Source organism: Rhincodon typus, chromosome 5 (assembly GCF_021869965.1).
Source record: "Rhincodon typus isolate 14 chromosome 5, sRhiTyp1.1, whole genome shotgun sequence".
Classification (NCBI taxonomy): Eukaryota; Metazoa; Chordata; class Chondrichthyes; order Orectolobiformes; family Rhincodontidae; genus Rhincodon; species Rhincodon typus.
In genome coordinates, this window is record NC_063336.1 from 16,030,336 (window position 1) to 16,046,049 (window position 15,714).

Genomic DNA, 15,714 nt, shown 5'->3' on the forward strand with positions numbered 1-15,714 from the left:
AGCAGGCCAAGCAGCATCATAGGAGCAGAGAGGCTGACATTTCGCGCGGGAGCAGAGAGGCTGACATTTCGGGCCTAGCAGAGAGGCTGACATTTCGGGCCTAGACCCCGAAACGTCAGCCTCTCTGCTCCTATGATGCTGCTTGGCCTGCTGTGTTCATCCAGCCCTGCACCTTGTTGTTCAGGAAAACTGAGTCTGTTTCTTGCGACTTGCCTCAAATTTGGTGAGGCAGCAGAGAACAGTCCCGATTTTAATTTCCCTGCTCCTTCCCTAAACTGCTTTATGCAAATACCAGAAGGGAAGGTCCATTCTTTTCATTACTACTTCCAGATGAAAACAGGCAGCAAGCTATGTGTTTTGGGGTAAAGTTTAAACATTGCAGATGTGAACAGGGCCTAGTTGAGGGATTATCTCCTTTTACATTGGTTCCCATACCTTCACCAACAAGCATAGATTTTAAAAAAAAACACATATTGAACAGAGTTAGCAGTAGGGCCCAGGAGTAACATCTCCTTGTAAAAAAGATTAAGCTAGCTAGTAACAATCTAGAATCAATGAAAAAGACAAGACTGAAACTAAAAAAGGCATATGCATACAGATAACAGACAGGAGGATGAAGAAAGGGAATGTGAAAAAGGTAAGAGATAAGTCAACAAAAATGAAAAGTAAAACCATAAATTAAGTTGCCAAGGAATGTAATCATAATTAAAAGAAAGAAAAAGGATAATGCATTGGCGCCGAAGGGATATACATGGTAAACTGACAATTAATGATAGCACACGGTCCGTATTGCAGTGGGTGGGGAGCGGTGAAGGAGAAGATGACTGTTAATTAATAAAATTACCCAGAAGAATGTGAGGCCATAACTATAATAAAATTATTAATGAATCCAACTGGATAAGAAATTCAAGCGAAGCACCTTTTCCACTCAAAGTGGAATCTCGAGGTGTTGTTAAGGAAAGTAGCATTGATAGATGCAATGGGAAGTGGAATGAGCCTATCGGAGTGAAAGGAATAAATGGATACATTAATGCAGTTATTGGATGAAAAAGGTTGAGAGGAGGCAAGTGTGAAAATTGGATCAAATAGGTTAAATGACCCATTTCTGAGCTGTAAATACTTTTGATCAAAAAGCTCTCTGTCCGGGTCCAGGCAATGCCAGGGTTTTCTTTCTTTTTGGGAAGTTGTCTTTCCCTTACAATTTCCTGTGCCTCCACAGTGATGATGCCTCCCTATTCATTTTTTAAAAAAATATGTTTGGAAGATGTGTGCTTCACTTGCTGGGGCAGCATTTGTTGCCCAACCCCAACTGTCCTAGAAAAGATGGTGGTTATTCGTCTACATCGGCACACTCTTTCTTTAATTTTTATCATTGTCCAGGCTGATATTTCTCCATCTTCTCCAAATTTTACAACTTTTCCTCCTGTGAGGTCCGTCAGAATAGATAATAGATAAACCAGAGAAAGTGAAAAATGTCACTCACAAGCTGAGGATCACCAATGGGATGCCACTGGATCAGTCTTATGCTTTTGTATTATTTGGCTCATGGTGTGAAATAACTCGCATTGCAGAACCTATTCATAAAGAGCTTTAAAACAAAGCCAAAAAAGTGTTTGCAGCCTCATCAAAGACTTTAGCTTTCTGCTAAAAGATCTATATACTTTATATGATCTGCTAGTTAAGATGATGGAAGTCAGGATCTGAAAGTTGCAGTAATAAGACCATAAGAGATAGCAGCAGATGTAGTCCATTCAGCCAAATGAGTCTGCTCCACCATTCAACGAGACTATAACTGATTTGATAATGCTCAAATCCACGTATCCGCCTTTTCCCCATTATCCTTGAACTAGCACACATCTGAATAAGCAGCTGAAGATTTCCTCGGATCTGTTCCTGCCTTACTGTCAAAACATCCTCAAGATGGATCTGCGGTTAGCACTGCTGCCAGGGAAGCGGCTTCAATTCCAGCCTCGGACGACTGTATCTGTGTGGAGTTTGCAATATTCTCCACGTGGCTGCATGAGTTTCCTCCGGGTCTCTGGTTTCGTCCCACAGTACAAAGATGTAAACATTAGGTGGACTGGCCATGCTAAATTACCCATAGTGTCCAGGGATGTGTAGGTTAGGTGGATTAGCCACGGGGAATGCAGGATTACAGGGATAAGATAAGGGGTGGGTCTGGGTGGGATGCTCTTCAGAGGGTCAGCATGGACTCAATGGGCTGGATGGCCTGCTTCCACATTGTAAGGATTCTATGATTCTAACCGCAATGGAAAAGGTTCCAGGTGGAAACAAGGTTTTCAGTGCAAAGTTACAGTAACAGCTCAGAAACCCACTGCACTGTGGTGAATCAAATTGGATAAACATTAGCTGAACACAGAACAAATTCTTTGCAGCTCTTAAAAGTACCATCTGTCAAAAACACTAGGGATCTTTCTGAGGGCTGACATTGGTTAAAAAATATGCAAATGAGAGAATGATGTGTGCATTGCTCATGTTAAAGATAGGGAATATATCGCAAGTCAAACTATACGTACAAAGAGAGTTTAGAGGTGGAATTTGCCAAATTGACAAAAATAACATGCCAAAAGACATGAAGGTAATATTTATTTTCCTACTGGATCAAATTTTTCAACAACAAATTAAAAATACATCAAATATTTTGCAACATAAGTAGATTTAAAGTTCAATCTGCCTGCAGACAACATTTACAGTGTACAGGTGGAGTAATAATGTCCTTACCTCAGGGCCAAGAGATTCTCTGTTCAAATCCCAATTGCTCCAGAGGTGTATAATAACATCTCTGATTGATTTATTATTGTATATACAGTACTTACTATGTGCGTCAGATGACTTAGAGTCAAAGTCGTAGAGATATACAACACGGCAACAGACCCTTCAGTCTAACTCATCCAAGCCAACCAAATATCCTGTATAAATCTAGTCCCATTTGCCAGCATTTGGCCCACTTCCTCTAGCAGCTGATTCCATACACATGCCACCCTCTGCATGAAAAAGTTGCCCCTTAGGTCCCTTTTAAATCTTGCCCCTCTCACCTTAAACCTATGCCCTCTAGTTTTGGACTCCCTCACTCCAGGGAAAAGGCCTTGTCTATTTACCCCATCCATGCTCCTTATAGAATCTGATAAAATCATAAGGTCACCCCTCAGCCTCCAACGCTCCAGGGAAAATAGGCCCTGCCTATTCAGCCTCTCCCTTCAGCTCAAACCCTCCAAACCCGACAACATCCTTGTAAAGAGATAACAAGGTGTAGAGCTGGATGAACATAGCAGGCCAAGCAGCATCAGAGGAGCAGGAAGGCTGACGTTTCGGGCCTAGACCCTTCTTCAGAAATGGGGGAGGAGAAAGGGATTCTGAAATAAATAGGGAGAGAGGGGGAGGCGGATAGAAGGTGCATAGAGGAGAAGATAGGTGGAGAGGAGACAGACAGGTCAAAGAGGTGGGGATGGAGCCAGTAAAGGTGAGTGTAGGTGGGGAGTTAGGGAAGAGATAGGTCAGTCCAGGGCGAACACACAGGTCAAGGGGGCGGGATGAGGTTAGTAGGTAGGAGATGGGGGTGGGGCTTGAGGTGGGAGGAGGGGATAGGTGGGAGGAAGAACAGGTTAGGGAGGCGGGGACAAGCTGGGCTGGTTTTGGGATGCGGTGGGGGGAGGGGAGATTTTGAAGCTTGTGAAGTCCACATTGATACCATTAGGCTGCAGGGTTCCCAAGTGGAATATGAGTTGCTGTTCCTGCAACCTTTGGGTGGCATCACTGTGGCACTGCAGGAGGCCCAGGATGGACATGTCGTCTGCGGAATGGGAGGGGGAGTTGAAAAGGTTCGGGACTGGGAGGTGCAGTTGTTTATTGCGAACCGAGCGTAGGTGTTCTGCAAAGCGGTCCCCGAGCCTCCGCTTGGTTTCCCCTATGTAGAGGAGGCCACAACGGGAACAGCGGATGCAGTATACCACATTAGCAGATGTGCAGGTGAACATCTGCTTGATGTGGAAAGTCTTCTTGGGGCCTGGGATGGGGGTGAGGGGGGAGGTGTAGGGCCAGGTGTAGCACTTCCTGCGGTTGCAGGGAAAAGTGCCAAGTGTGGTGGGGCTGGAGGGGAGTGTGGAGCGGATAAGGGAGTCCCAGAGAGAGTGGTCCCTCTGGAAAGCAGATAAGGGTGGGGAGGGAAAAATGTCTTTGATGGTGGGGTCGGATTGCAGATGGCGGAAGTGTCAGAGGATGATGCGTTGGATCCGGAGGTTGGTGGGGTGGTACGTGAGGACGAGGGGTATTCTGTTTTGGTTGTTATTGCGGGGAGGGGGTGTGAGGGATGAGTTGCGGGAAATGCGGGAGACACGGTCGAGGGCGTTCTCGACCACTGAGCGGGGGGAAGTTGCGGTCCTTGAAAAACGAGGACATCTCAGATGTACGGGAGTGGAATGCCTCATCCTGGGAGCAGATGCAGCGGAGGCGAAGGAATTGGGAATAGGGGATGGCATTTTTGCAAGAGGGTGGGTGGGAGGTAGTGTATTCTAGGTAGCTGTGGGAGTCGGTGGGCTTGAAATGAATATCGGTTTCTAGGTGGCTGCCTGAGATGGAAACAGAGAGGTCCAGGAAGGAGAGAGAGGTATTAGAAATGCTCCAGGTGAACTTAAGGTTGGGGTGGAAGGTGTTGGTGAAGTGGATGAACTGTTCGAGCTCCTCGTGGGAGCACGAGGCGGCGCCGATACAGTCATCAATGTAATGGAGGAAGAGGTGGGGTTTAGGGCCAGTGTAGGTACGGAAGAGGGATTGTTCCACGTAACCTACAAAGAGGCAGGCATAGCTTGGGCCCATGCAGGTACCCATGGCCACTCCCTTTGTCTGTAGGAAGTGGGAGGAATTGAAAGAGAAATTGTTGAGGGTGAGGACAAGTTCGGCTAAGCGGATGAGGGTGTCAGTGGAGGGGTGTGGTCAGGCCTGCGGGACAGAAAGAGGCGGAGGGCCTTTAGGCCATCAGTATGGGGAATGCAGGTGTATAGGGACTGGACGTCCATGGTAAAGATGAGGTTTTGGGGACCGGGGAATTGGAAGTTCCAGAGGAGGTGGAGGACATGGGTGGTGTCATGGACGTAGGTCGGGAGTTCCTGGTCCAAGGGGGAGAAAATGGAGTCGAGATAGGTGGAGATAAGTTCGGTGGGGCAGGAGCAGGCGGAGACAATGGGTCGACCAGGGCATTCAGGTTTGTGGATTTTGGGAAGGAGATAGAAGCGGGCGGTGCAGGGTTGGGGAACAATGAGGTTGGAGGCTGTGGGTGGGAGGTCACCTGAGGTGATGAGGTTGTGAATGGTTTGGGAGATGATGGTTTGGTGGTCGGGGCTGGGGTCACGATCAAGGGGGTGGTAGGCCTCGGCGATGTAGAGGTCAGTGCGCCATACTACAACTGCGCCTCCCTTGTCGGCGGGTTATGGTGAGGTTGGGATTGGAGCGGAGGGAGCGGAGGGCTGCACGTTCTGTGGGGGAGAGGTTGGAGTGGGTGAGAAGGGTGGAGAGGTTGAGGCAATTGATGTCTCGACGGCAGTTAGAGATGAAGAGGTTGAGGGAAGGTAGGAGGCCTTGGGGTGGTGTCCAGGAGGAAGGGGTGTGTTGGAGGCGGGAGAAGGGGTCAGTAGAGGGAAGGTTAGGCTCACGGTTGAAGAAGTAAGCGCGGAGGCAGAGGCGGCGGAAAAACTGTTCAATGTCCAAGCGTGACCTGTATTTGTTGATGTGTGGGTGAAGGGGGACAAAGGTGAGCCCTTTACTGAGGACTTGTAAATCCTTGTAACATCCTTGTAACATCCTTGTAACTTGCAACATCCTTGTAAATCTATTCTCAACGCTTTCAGTTTCACAACATCCTTCCTATAGCAAGGAGACCAGAATTGCATGTAGTATTCCAATAGTGGCCTAACCAATGTCCTTGCTTTTAAAAAGTGCAACAATCCTTTAGCAATCCTTGGCTCTGAATAAAAGTTATTTCCTTTTGTAATCTGCAATAAAAATAAGGTAAAAGGCGAAGATATAGCCTTTACAACAATTAAATAAATATGTTACTAAAGTTAGTGTTACATCTAATTGAATACATGTAAGTATTGGTCATTGGGTCACATTTCCATACTTTAAAATATGACTAATTTTGTTAGAAGTCAAATAAAATTAGCAGCATTTTATCTTTCTCCAAAGCTCTAAGAAAAGCTTCTGTGAAACACAAAAGGCTAAAACATTTAAATTTAAATAGACTCTATTATGTGTTCCGTTCTGAATGGAGGATTAGAAGCTGCCAAGGTCACCCCTTCATTTTGTAAGGCTGAGTGAGCATTGCAATCAGTCACAATTGCCTTCAATTCTCAAAGCAGCTTCTCACTAATTTTCATTTCTCAATTCAAAATTGGAAACACATTTGAAACGTTGCTTTGACGTAATTTCATCTATGTCAGTGCAACACCTTTAAAGTATCTTCAAAAGCTCATGATTTTCTGTGGCGTATCTTTGAAAATCCTCCAGTACAAACATAAAGGCATGGAGCAGATCCTTTGTTTTTGTTTCAGCAGAGTCAATTTACACGGTACTAAATACTTTTGTGGAAGACTGTGCTCAGATAGGTAGGTCGTGAGCAGAGTGTGAATGGGGTTCTTTGTCATCACGTTTCTGCCAGTAATCAGCAGTTCACCATTCATATAACAGAGTTGCAATCTGACTTTTTGCTGTGGTGGAGTGATAAATTGGGAAGCTGCCTAAATACAAAAGCAATACTGTTATAAACCTGGAATTATCTAGAGACTGGGAATAAAGAAATAATCAAATTAAATGTCAGAATTTTCAGTGGGTTTAACAACTTGTATGAAACGAAGAATAATTTTTCTCCACAATGCCCCATCAGTGGGTCACTCCACTCAATCTGGCTCAAGTGCCACCACAGAAATGTGGTAGGTATCCATCTTCTGGAAGTCAAGGAGGATTATTTCTGAGACATTCAGATCAATATAGCTCGAGTGACTTCCTGTGCCAGTGCACATTAAATGTTTTGATGCCCAGAGGGAAAACATCCTTTTCAAAGACCACCTAATGAAGGACTTCCATTGACACAGACTTTAAAAAAAACTCTCATATGTGACTGAAATCTCAACTTACTGGAACACACTCCACAACCCAAAAACTGATAGCACCCCCACCTGGCAGTGACACACTCCCTGGAAACAGACCAAGATGTGATCTCACATGAACATACATACAACGTATAAACAGAAGTAGACCAAGCCTGCTCATTCATTCAATAAAATCATAGCTGATCTGTTGGCATTTCAAATTCCACATTCGAATATACTCCCGATAATGTGGATTCCCCTGCCTGACAAGTATCTATCTACCTCCACCTTAAAAACATTCAATGGCTCTGCAGTCCCACATTTCTGATCAACACCAGCTTGATAGGTCTTGACCTATCCTTGTAACTAACAAATCACAATAAAAGAATTCAATATTTCACTGGTGTATAACACTGAGCAAGAATAATCCTTTGCAACCTGGCTGTATGTTCATTTAAATAATCTTGTACTCCCATGATGTACATCTTCAGCTTAGGAAGTGAAAGCTGGTGATCCACCTCAGAGCCAGGGGCCTTGAGGTTCTGCCATGGGCCAGTGAGCTGCATGGCACTAATGAGTGCTAGTCTCTTGTGTGGCAGGGGGATAGACATGCAGTCAGTCTGGCATATGTTTCTCCCCTGGCATCAAATGAATGTCCTAGCCATGCTGAAAGAAGTGAGTTTAGGAGTGAAGTAACATGTAAGTTCCTTCTAATTCTGTGTCCCAATTCCAAAGTTGCAATTGTCTTAGCTTCTGTGACAGCAATCTGAGCTCCATGGAAACAGTCACAGCAGCCAAGATAGTCTCCATTGTGGTGGTTACTACTGCTACATTCCTGGCACTGACCATTCACTCCATCCAACTTGGTCGAATTAGCCTTAGACTTAAGCCTCAACTAGCTGGTGCAGGACTATTCTTTCTTTGAACCAGTATGTGTGTAAACTTGCTCGTCGATTGCTCAGGGCACTGGCTGTGCTTATCCATCAGCCTTGAAGTCAACACAAATAACCTACAGTGGGATCACGCAGTGAGTGCTGTGAATTGCATTTTTTTAAAAAGCATCCTTCAAGTGGCATCCTATCCCTCTGCACATGTGGCCAGTAATTCATCATGTGACAACTCCTTCTTGAACCAAGTCTCTGAAGAACACACGATACCAGTCACTAAACTTGCTGTGGTTAAAACCATAATGCTGCACCTTCAGGAAGGCTGGCCTCCTGGCCAAAATTCTGTTTGGAAACCTCAATAAAAGAAAACATTTATTGAAGTTGATGATGAAAAGGCTTCAATACCAATCACACGGTTGAGGTAGAGGGGTGGAACTAATCCTCTACTCTGCACTGGTCTGGGGCTTTCTTGTGTTTAAGAGGTGAAGGACAAATAAGTCTCAGCAGACGAGGAACTTATCTTAGGTAACAAGATAAGGTCAGTTACATCATAGTAATGATCAAAGAGCTTCATTGCACTGATGATAAATGATGAGTAAAAAGACTTGACTGTCTCCAACTGCAAGTGACGAAACTCCCCAAGGCTCCGCCCAGTTAGTGTGTTATACATCTTTGTGGGTAGGCCTCAGCTTAGCCCACGTGTCAATGCTCTCATATCTATTACCTTACATAACAACAGTAGTTCCTGCAATGCCAAGACACTGCTGATGTGGGGCATCACTCACATCATGCCAAATAATTGAACTGTTTACCTCATCCTGCAAGTCATTTTACTTTAGCGCTGAAAACAAAAGATCCTGAAATGATAGCTCATGGAATCTAGAAGTAGAACACCACAGAAGTAGACTGTTCGGCCCACTGCTCCTATGGATGGCTCATCAAAAGAGCATCATTACCGAGTGCCAATTTCCTGCTTTACCTTTCCTCATCACTGGTGTTTGGCATCCCTGGAACGTTGCTTACAAACCACCTTTGCACTGTCTCCAATGCATTCACATTCTTCCTATAACATGGTGCTCAGAACTGTAAACATTATTCCAACTGGAGCCTAACAAGGTGTCTAATACAAGATCATTACTTCCTTACTTAGCCCCTATTTTTAAAGCCAAGGATACTCTATGTTTTACTCACTGCTCTGTCTACCTGTCCTGATATTTTCATGATTTGTGTACAGATCAATGTTACACATACACACACACATTTTATATTATATATATACACACACACATAAAATAATTTGAAACTTGGCATTTGTGTGTCTGTCTTGATCAGTGCAAAATGAAAAGCTTCAATAATATGTCACTCTTTTCAGTAATATTCATATGTTGTTCTATTTTTTCTGTTTTCAATGCATTAATTTTCAGACTTCAAAGCTTGGCATCAATTTTAAAACGTAGGCATTAAGCACTTGCTTTCCATGTTGGACATCTGTTTTTGGTCAAGCTGAAGATTTGAGTCTCCCTGCAATCATCGTCTCCTATCCCAACTGACAGCAGTTTCCCACATGGCCCTCAAGCCAAAAACACACTTAACCACAAATTGAAATTTGAACTACCAGTAATGCCCAAAATAATCTACATATCCCTCAATCCTTCAGCACCATCAAGCCAGCATTCAATGATAAATATAGAACTGCATGCTGGGAAAAGCATCAAGTAATGTTAAAACAGAGGCATCAACCTGGTGAAGCTACAACACGACATGCTAAACTGCAAAAGTAGTATTTTAGATAAACAAGTGATATCGCTAAGAAAAGTATCAAGTCAAAGCTCTGCAAACCTACCATGTCAAGGCCAGGGATGGGGTGGGACAATTAAGTAACTAGTGAAGAAAGAGATACTGTACTATGAAGGAGGAAGTGGGAACACGTCGAAGCGTTAACACAATGAGTAAATTTCCAAATGATTGCACTTCACTCTCCCTCCAACGTCACCTCTGTGGGCTTGGGAAAAGGCCAGCTGTTTACTTTTATCTTTCTCCCCAGAGGCTGCCAGACGTGTTGAGTACTTCTAGAATTTTCTCTATTTATATACCTGACTGTAAAGTTGGTTTCATAACAAGCTCAATTGCTTTTTGTTTTGTTGACTGATTTATGGATAATTATCAATTGAAGAAAAAAGCAGCACGCAGTAAAATACTGCTTTTTCACCTTTGTGCCCAAGCCCAAGTCCAAAAGCATGTCACAGGATTGAGTATTTGGATACCAAGGACAATATTCTGTGATGACATGAGTTTCAGCAGACTCAATGCAAAAGCCATGATGAGCGTACAGACAAACCTGCCCACAACTCAACGGTAAAGAGCTTTTCGCTCAATCCAAAACCCAGCGGGGGTTAGACATTAAAAATGACACTTAAGAAAATGGCTTACTTATTAATGACGCTTTTTAAATTAGTTCACAGGATGAGGGTATCGCCAGCTAAGCCAACATTTATTGCCTATCCCTAATTGCCCAGAGCGCATTAAGAGTCAATCACATTGCTGTGGGTCTGGAGTCACATGTAGGCCAGACCAGGTAAGGATGGCAGTTTCCTTCCCTAAAGAACGTTAGTGAACCAAATGGGTTTTTCCTAACAATTGAATCCTGGTCATCATAGATTCTTAATTCCAGATTTTAATTGAATTTAATCTGCCATGATGGGATTCAAACCCGGGTCTCCAGAACATAACCTGGGTCTCGCGATTAACGATCCAGCAATAATACCACTAGGCCATCGCCTACCCCACGACTGAAACAAGAGAAGCAAGTACATGTGTGCAATGGTCTCATTCACACAAATGGTGTGCGAACTCAGATCTATTTTGTAATTGTGCAAGCGGACAGTTTTACACATGTAGATTTTGCTTTAATGTATGCAGCCATTCTTAAAGGTTTCTTGAAAGGAAAACTGGGTTTTCCTTTCATTTCTTCAAATTAGACATCAGCAACATTCCCTCACCCAGTCAAGCCTCAACCAGACTTTATACAGAACGTAACCCAAACTAACTCAATGCTTAATGGCAATCTCAACCTTGCCATAGCATGGCTTGTGTGAAATGTGGGTCAGGAGCGATGTACTTTGAATTTGAGGAAGTGGAGCAGGATGTAGAAAGTTTTAATCAATGCTGGAGACTGAAAAAAAAGCAAAAGGTCATTTTGCAGCATTAAAGATCCTCCCAACTCTTGATGGATAGAAGATTCCACCCAGTTCTAAGTACAAAGTCCAATTTGAGAACTGAAAATAGAAGTGTCTTTGAGTGCATTGCGGGTTTTGCTGACAAAAGTAAGCTTTATTTGTCCAGAATGCCATCGATAATGTGCAGTCTCAATGAATACGTACACACACACACAATTACCACATAATTACAACGCAAGACAGCTGTTACTAAATCTAGCCCTTTAGCCATTACAAGCCAGCGCTTCATATGAATGTTCAAGGACAAAGTTTAAGATTTGAAGCTTTATTTCAGGTGAACCAAATCCTTTAGTCATAAATATTGAAATTACAATTTCTTTATCATTTTTGGTGCAGTCAATGCTCATCTTGCACAGAGTTATGGGGGAAGTTTAACCAAAAACATCCAGTGGTTTTGAACCAGATTGGGGTCGGGGGAATTAAACTCATTAAAAAAAATCAGTTTCCTGATCAAAGTCACCAATTTGGTTTTAACTGAGGTGGGTGGATGCTCAACTTATTCCAATGTGGAATATTGGTACTTAAAGTAAGATATGCAGTAATCATAATGAAACCTGGCAGCTCCATCCAGGTGAGAGTTTGCTGGGTCCAGGAGCAGAATCTTTACCCTCCTACCTGGGCAAGGCTTAGCAATAAACTTTAAAGCCAATTACATGGATATGAGGGGCAAGTTGGAGAATTTAGAAATAAAGGCATGTCAGCAGTTAAGTAACAGCAAACATGTAAAGTAGTATTTCACAGTTCACAATGAATATTCCATTGTATGACAAAGCTCCACAGGAAAAACAATTCAACACAGCATTAGACGAAAAATAGAGGCTTACAATAATAGTGAGTAGTAGCAATAAGGCTGAGGACTGGTTCTGTAGATTCTGAAACAGTTGGAGAATAGCAAATGCAACACTATTGTGCCAGGAAAGACAGCAAGGAACCTCAGGCCACTTGGCTTAATATCAGTTGTCAGGAAAGGAAATGGTAATAGGGCACTTAGAATATTAAATGATAAAAAGACAGAACCAACACAGTTTTATGAAAGGGGAACTGAAAAGGGGTTTGACAAATCTAGAAATTGCTGGAAAAGCTAACAGGTCTGCCAGCATCTGTGGAGAGAAATCAGAGTTAAGTTTTGGGTTGGATGACCCTTCTGCAGTTCCTATTTTCCAGGAATTTCTGTTTTTGTTTCTGATTTACAGCAGTTCTTTCGGTTTATGTTTGACAAATCTATTGAGTTATTTGAGAATGTAACTGGCAGTGTAGATAAGAGGAGAATCATAAATGTACTTTATTTGACTTTTCAAAAGACACGCTAAATAAAACGTTATTGCACAAGGTAAGGAATCATGGTGTTGATGATAATACATTATAATGGAAACAAAATTGGTCAAAGCACAAAAATCAGAATAAGAAAAGTTTGAATAACAAGTCACAGAGCCATAGAGCACGGAAACAGACCCTTCGGTCCAACCAGTCCATGCTGACCATAATCCCAAACTAAACTAGTCCTAACTGCCTGCACTTGGCCCATATCTCCCCAAACCTTTCCAATTCAGGTACTTATCCAAATGTCTTTTAAACATTGTAACTATACTTACAGCCACCATTTTCTCTGGAAGTTTATTCCACACACGAACTACTCTCTGTGTAAACAAATTGCCCACCACGTCTTTTTTAGAACTTTCTCCTCTCACCTTAAAAATATATGTCTCCTAGTGTTGAAATCCCCCATTCTAGGGAAAAGACACCTGCCATTTACCTTATTATTTTCATTTTCAGGTTGGCAGGCTGTTGCTTGCGGAATTGGACACGGATCAATGCTTGGACAACAGCTGTCTACAATCTACAACAAGATAATAGACCAGATTTTTAGTGTCCCTACCTCTGAGCCAGAAGGCCTGCATTCAAGTCCCCCCAGGTCCAGAGGTATCTCATTACATGTCTGAATAGGCTGAAGGTATCCAATTTGGTTGACCACCTCCAGAGGCCTAAAAATGCCAGGCAGGAACTGGATACTACAGTCCTGCTCCAATTTCCACTCAGATCCTACTTTTGCCCGTGGAGGGAAAGGGAACCAGATCGTGAATAATGCAGGTGGATGTAAATGCATCGCAATCAGCTCAGCGATGATACAGAGAGTGGAGAAAAGATTTACAAGGACCAGGGATTCAGTTGGAGAAGGTGTGTTTGTTTTCCTTACAGGAAAAGGTTAAGAGGAGATTTGGTGGAAATCATGAAAGGTCTAGACAGAGTAAATACAGGGAAACTGTTTCCATTGGAAAAACGTTCAAGAACCAAATTTGATTGGCAAAAACAAGGCTAAAGGAAACTTTCTTAAAAAAAAACACAATGTATGATTGGTGTCTTGAATGCATTCCCTTAGAGTGCGCTGGTGACAGGTCTAGTAGTAGCTTTCAAAGGGGAACTGGACAAGCACCTGAACAGAAAAAATAAATCAGGTGGGCTATCACCTAAGGACAAGGGAGTGGGACTGTCACATTTGCTCTTCCAAAAAAACCAACATAGGATGAAAAGGTTACATTTCTTCTTTTGGGGGCTGGAATAATTCTGAAATTCTAACATCGACATTAAATTTACTGGTTTGCTCTGCTCACTTCCTTTAAATAAATGTTATACATTTACTATCCTTTGAAACCAGCCTTGCACCTAAGCAGGATAGGAAGCTTGTGACAAGCAGCTTCACAATGTCTACCCTTACTTCTCTCATCAGCTCAAAATGCATCTGATCTGAACCACATGACTTTAAGTACACTAGCTTTGCTGGAACCTCTTTTTTAAATCTATTTTTATCTCATCAAGTACCACTAAAGAAATCACTTCACTTCACATAACTTTTGAAAGGTTTACAGCCAATGAAGTATTTTTGAAACTGGTCACGGATGGCTTCCAAGAAAAGTGTCAGCACGCAGCAAGATCTCATGAATAGTAAAGTAATAATGACCTGAAAACATACTGTTAGCTGTCTGTTGAGGGATACATTTTAGCCCGGATGCAAGGAAACTCCTTTGTTCTTTTTTTTTTGAAATTGTGCCTTGCAATCAACTTTCACATCTATCCGAAAGAGCTGACAGGGCCTTGGCTTCACATGTCAATTCACATCTACACCTCCAATCATGTACCACTCACTCAGTGCTGCACTGGAGAGTCAAGAAAAATAAATCAATTTTCAGAACTTATTTTTTTGCCAGCTGAGTTAAGTTCTTTTCTTCCAGAGAGGAGGGAACAAACCTGAGGCAAGATGGATGTTTTTGTGAGGCTTCTAGGCGCAGATTACAATGTTTTTCACAGGGATGAAATGACCAGTACAAAATTCCCCAGTTGTGCAGATTTAATCCTCTTAAAAGGGTTGTTATGGAAGTGTACAAATAAATGCATTCATACATTGTATTAATTTGACACAGCATACAGGAATATAAAAAAGCAAAGAAATTTATTTTTAGCATGTGATTTAAAAAGAAACCACAATAGAAATTAAGTATTTATGACTAAAAGTGAGGATACTTTATCCGTTTGTTTCGACAGAGACATGTGGAAGTTGGTATTTTGTCTTTAAATATTGATACATCAGTTCATATTCAGTTTCTCAAAAGGGTCGCTGAACTAACATGCTGGGGAAAATATTTGTACCTTACACGGTTTACATCCAAGGTTTGTTGTATAATGCTACTCTTGTAAAATTTGCACAATAGTTAGAGCAGGAAAAGGCCACATTAAAGAGCACAAAATCACTTTATCATCAGAAAATGGTACAACATCATGCTCACGATTTCCAATGCCTAGATGAAATGCTATCAATCACTCTCTCAATTTCTACCCCACTCAATTCTCAATGATAATCTGAGGAAGCTAGTCTTAAACATATCCATCTATGTCTGACTTGCTGTGCTCCACAGTTGTCAATTTCTCATCATCCTTCCTACAATAGCAGAAACCTTTTAATCCTCTGGAGTATTCAACCACTTTAGCCTATATCTTTCTTGTAATAATTTTTCTCATTGCTAGTCACACAGTTCCTTCAACTACTCTATTGAACAAGCTAATTAAAATTGACGTGGTTAACAACTCTACAAAAATTTTTTACATGCAACAAAATAGGCAAACTATAATACCATATAAAAACCGAAAGAACTGCAGATGCTATAAATCAGAAACAAAAACAGAAGTTGCTGGGAAAGCTCAGCAGGTCTGGCGGCATCTTTGAAGAAAAGATCAGAGTTAACGTTTCGGGTCTGGTGACCCTACCTCAGATCTCAGAAGTTCTGAAGAAGGATCACCGGATGCGAAACGTTAACTCTGATCTTTTCTTCACAGATGCCGCCAGGCCTGCTGAGCTTTTCCAAACTATAATACCGTTCTTGAAAAAAATGAAACATTTTCCTCATTCCAATGTTTCACGGGGAATGAATCCATACAGCTACACAATCCAATCAGAAGCAGCTGCCAACTAAATTAGACAAGGAACAGAAATATGCTCTT

At 42.4% G+C, this 15,714-nt stretch overlaps 1 protein-coding gene across 3 annotated transcripts in view; it reads right to left on the bottom strand.

Annotated features, from left to right (window-relative positions):
• LOC109935992 (tyrosine-protein kinase Mer-like) overlaps positions 1 to 15,714 on the bottom strand; it is a 54,134-nt gene that overhangs the window by 13,326 nt on the left and 25,094 nt on the right. The gene's annotated exons all lie outside the window — the stretch shown is intronic.